Below are 5,337 nucleotides of genomic sequence, written 5' to 3' on the forward strand. Positions count from 1 at the left end.
ACTCTTACCACTTCTATTCAACATTGGAAATTTGAGCTAGAACAATTAGGCAAGAAAAGGAAATAAGATGTATCCAGACTGGAAAGGAAGAACTAAGTGATCTCTACTGGCACATGACATGACATGATCTTGCATATAGAAGATTCCAAGAAATCCACTAACAACCGAAAGAATGATCGAGTTCAGCCAGGTTTTTGGGTATAAAAATCAATACACAAAAATCAATTGTATTTCTATACAGGAGCAATAAATAAACTGAAAATTAAAAAAAATTAAAATTCTATTTATAACAGCATCAAAAAGAATAAAACATTTAGGAATAAATTTATCAAAAGAAATGCAAAACGTACACTCTAAGAACTACAAAATATTTATTTTTTAAAAAAATTTTTTTATATTTTATTGATTTTTCACAGAGAGGAAGGGAGAGAGATAGAAAGTTAGAAACATCGATGAGAGAGAAACATCGATCAGCTGCCTCCTGCACATCTCCCACTGGGGATGTGCCCGCAACCCAGGTACATGCCCTTGACCTGAATCGAACCTGGGACCCTTCAGTCCGAAGGCCGACGCTCTATCCACTGAGCCAAACCGGTTTCGGCTACAAAATATTTCTGAAAAAATTAAAAGACACCTAAAAAATGGAAAGATATCCTATGTTTATGAATCAGATGGAATAAAATTGAGAGTCTGGAAATAAAATTTACGTTTATGGTCAACTGATTTTTGACAAGAGTGCCAAGATCATTCAATGAGACGGTAATCTCTTCAACATATGGTGCTGGGACAGCTAGATATTCCAATGCAAAAGAATGACTTTGGACTCCTACCTTACACTGTGTACAAATTTAACTTGAAATGGATCAAAGATCTCTAGGTAATGATCTTGAATTTGTCAATGGATTCTTAGATATGACACCCAAAGTATGAGCAACAAAATTACGAATAGATGAATCATCCATGGCTGGTGTGGCTCAGTTGTTTGGAATGTTGTCCTGTGTACCAAAGGGTCATGAGTTTGATCCCTGGTCAGGGAACATGCCTAGGTTGCGGGTTCCTCAGGTGAGGATAAAAACAACAATAATAAATAATATATTAATCAGCTGTTGCACTAGGGACTCTCCAAGATGGGCTGTGGTCACACCAAGACCATGAAGGAGGAGGCCTGGGTCATCACTGAGAACTACTACACACACCTAGGCAACGACTTCCACACCAACAAAAGTGTGTGTGAAGAGATCACCATTATCCCCAGTATGAAGCTTCAAAACAAGATAGCAGGCTATGTCACACATCTGGGATGAAGCAGATTGAGAGAGGTCCCATGAGAGGTATCTCCATCAAGCTACAGGAAGAGGAGAGAAAGGAGAGATGATTATGTTCCCGAGGTCTCAGCTCTGGATCAGGAGATCATTGAAGTTGATCCTGGCACTAAGGAAATGCTGAACCTCCTGGACTTTGGAAATCTGTCTAACTTGTAGGTTACTCAGTCTAGGTTAGGGATGTATTTCAAAACACCACATGGAGCTATTTGAATCTTTCTGCTGTGCTGTAATATTTTTAATAAACCATGGGAAACCTTTAAAAATAAGGACAGCCCTGGTGGTGTGGCTCAGTTTGTTGGATTGTTGTACCATACAACAAGAGGTGGAGGGTTCAATTCCTGGTCAGGATGCATACCCAGGTTGCAGATTCCATCCTGGTCAAGGCATGCATGGGAGGCAGCCAATCCATATGTCTCTCTCACATTGATGTCTCTTTCTATCCTTCTCTCTAAAAATCAATAAAATTTTCAAAAGGTTAAAATGGTAAATTTTATGTATATTTTACCACAATAAAAATAAAACAAATAACCCAATTTAAAAATGGGCAAAGGATCTGAATAGACATATCTCCAACGAAGACATGCATATGACCAAAAAGAACATGAAAGGATGCTTAATATCACTAGCCATCAGGAAAATGCAAATCAAAACCACAATAAGATATCACTTTATACCCACTAGTATGGCCATGATCCAGTGATCCCACTTCTGGGAATATATCCAAAGAAATCTGAAACACTAATTTGAAAGAATGTATGGAGAAACCAAGATGGCGGCATAGGTAAACACTGGAAATTGCTGCCTCGCACAACCACTTCAAAACTACAACTAAAAGACAAAATGGACATCATCCAGAACCACAAGAAGGCTGGCTGAGTGGAAATTCTACAACTAGAAGGAAAGAGAAAAGCACACTGAGACTCAGAGGAGGTGCGGAAGTAAAGTGCAGAGGTATGGAGGCAGAGGCGCAAGTGCGGAAAGGGCTGGCTACGGAGGACGCCAGTGTCTTTTTCAATCGGAAGGGAGTCACATGCTCCAGACAGCTCTGAACTCCAGTTCTGGGTGAGTCTCTGGGGACCCAGACTCATACAGGGAGAAACTGGACTGTCCAGCATCGGAGGGAACTCGAGGGAGGCTTTCTCTCAGAGGTGCTTGCAGCGCTTACTGCGGGACACTGAGACCCCATGGCCACTTAGGGCAAGACTGAGGACCAGCCATAGCTGTTTGCTCCACACTGCTGATACCCTGAGACCCCTCCCCACCCAAGTTGCTATCAGAGGCTTTTGCATGTAAATGACCTGGCCCTTTGAGACATAAAATTACCTAACAAACTGCAGCTGGGTCAGAGAGACCCAGAACATCCAAAAGAAGGCTCAAGGCCCAACAGTAGCTTGCATTGCTTCACAGCTGGGCCTCATCTGGGCACCTCCAAACCCCAAGCAAGGAAGGGGAATCTGCAGATCTCTCCATAGCTCCTGCTGGGTAGCCCCAGGCAGAGGCTAAATTAGCACCTCCTTAGATCCAAGAGCCAGTGTACCCAGTGGTGACAGTGGGACCATCCAGATTACAACTCCTCAGATCCATAAGGGACACACTCAGGGGGCAGACTCAGTGAGCCCCAAAGCCCCACTGAAGCAAGTCTTGCCCCAGAAGGGTATCTCCAGCACAGAAGTTCTCCCACTGTAGACACAACTGGTCCTCACAGCCAATTGGCCTCGAGGTCAATTTCTCCCAGTGATACCAACAGCAATCAAGGCTTAACTACAACAAGACTGTGCACACAGCCCACAAGGGGTGCACCAAGAGTGTCCACCTCAGGTAATTGGGGAGGCTGAGCCACTGGGCCCAATAGGACACCTAGCACACAAAGCCTCTCTATCAACACAGGAAAGCAGCCAAAATGGAGAGACAAAGAAACAGGTCACAAATGAAAGAAATGGAGGAAAGCAAATGACTGGATATAGAGTTCAAAACCACGGTTATAAGGTTTTTCAATAATTTTCTAGAAACCGCTGATAAATTTAGTAAGACCCTCAAGGATATGAGAAAGGACCAACTAGAAATTAAGCATACACTAACTGAAATAAAGAATAATATACAGAGATTCAACAGCAGACCAGAGGATCCCAAGAATCAAGTCAAAGATTTGAAATACAAAGAAGCAAAAAATATCTAACTGGAAAAGCAAAAAGAAAAAAGAATCCAAAAATATCAAGATAGTGTAAGGAGCCTCTGGGGCAGCTTCAAGCGTACCAACATCCGAATTATAGGGGTGCCAGAAGAAGAGAGAGAGCAAGATATTGAAAACCTATTTGAAGAAATAATGACAGAAAACTTCCCCTACCTGGTGAAAGAAATAGACTTACAAGTCCAGGAAGCGCAGAGAACCCCAAACAAAAGGAACCCAAAGAGGACCACACCAAGACACATCATAATTAAAATGCCAAGAGCAAAAGACAAAGGAGAGAATCTTAAAAGCAGCAAGAGAAAAAAAGTCAGTTACCTACAACGGAGTACCCATACGACTGTCAGCTGATTTCTCAACAGAAACTATGCAGGCCAGAAGGGAGTGGCAAGAAATATTCAAAGTGATGAATAGCAAAAACCTATAACCAAGATTACTTTATCCAGCAAAGCTATCATTCAGAATTGAAGGTCAGATAAAGAGCTTCACAGATAAGAAAAAGCTAAAGGAGTTTGTCACCACCAAATCAGTGTTATATGAAATGCTGAAAGGTATTCTTTAAGAAGAGGAAGAAGAAGAAAAAGGTAAAAATACAAATTATGAACAACAAATACACATCTATCAACAAGTAAATCTAAAAATCAAGTGAATAAAAAATCTGTTGAACAGAGTAAGCTGGTGAATATAAGAATTGGGGCATAGATCGGGAGTAGACTGACAATTCTCAGGGGGAAAGGGATGTTGGGGGTGTGGGAAGACACTGGACAAAAATCGTACACCTATGGATGAGGACAGTGGGGGGGTAAGGGCAGAAAGTGGGGTGAGAACTGGGTGAAGGGGACCTATGGGGGGAAATAAAAGGAACAACTGTAATAATCTGAACAATAAAGATTTTTTTTTTTTTAAAAAAAGAATGTATGCACCCCTGTGTTCATTGCAGCATTATTTGCAATAGCGAAGATCTGGAAACTACTCAGTTCTAAAAAAAAAATAAAAAAATAAAAAAAAAATGGAAATCTTGCCTTTTGTGACAGCATGGATTGAAATGGAAATTATGCTAAGTGAAATAAGCCAGTCAGAGAAAGAGAAATATCATATGAGCGCACTTATATGTGTAATCTCATGAACCAAAAAAACTGATGAACACTTCGGGGGCTGGATAAAAGAAGATAAAGACATTAAGCAAAACAAAACAAAAAAACTTTATATATATATATATATATATATATATATATATATATATATCCATCTTATCTAATAATAGACAAACATGGTAATTGACCGTACCTTCACAACACCTCCCATTGGCTAATAAGTGTGACATGCAATTAACTGCCAAAAAAGATGGCAGCTAATTTGCATACTGCAGGTAGGTCAGGACAGCGCAGCTGCCAGCGTGAGAGCTGCCATGCAGGCCCCAGTGTGCTACCCCAGAAACCGCCCAGAAGCTGGTCATCAGGGGGATATGGGGGTCCCCTGCCCAGGCCTGACACCTCTGGTGAGGCGTCAGGCCTGGGCAAGGGGCCGATCGGCCATCAGAGGGTGATGGAGGTTGACGCCTCTGGCGGAGGCGTCAGACCTGGGCAGAAGCAAAGCCGGCAATCGGAGGGGTCTGGGGGTCCCCTGCCCAGACCTGACACCGGGGCCAGTGGCATCAGGCTTGGGTGGGGACAGAACCAGTGATCAGGGGGAGATGAAGGTCCCCTTCCCAGGCCTGACAAAAAAACAATACAAAAGATCAACAAAACCAAGAGCTGGTTCTTTGAAAGGATAAACAAGATTGATACACCTCTAGCCAGGCTCACCAAGAAACAAAGAGAGAGGACC

General features: G+C 42.2%; 1 pseudogene across 1 annotated transcript; it reads left to right on the forward strand.

Annotated features, from left to right (window-relative positions):
- Positions 1-1,127: 1,127 nt before the first annotated feature.
- On the forward strand, positions 1,128-1,535 carry LOC308512039 (small ribosomal subunit protein eS17-like; annotated as a pseudogene). The gene has a single exon. The product of its transcript is annotated as a small ribosomal subunit protein eS17-like (transcript).
- Positions 1,536-5,337: the final 3,802 nt, after the last annotated feature.

The sequence above is a fragment of the Myotis nattereri genome (assembly GCF_964212035.1).
Source record: "Myotis nattereri genome assembly, chromosome: X".
In the NCBI taxonomy this organism is placed as follows: Eukaryota; Metazoa; Chordata; class Mammalia; order Chiroptera; family Vespertilionidae; genus Myotis; species Myotis nattereri.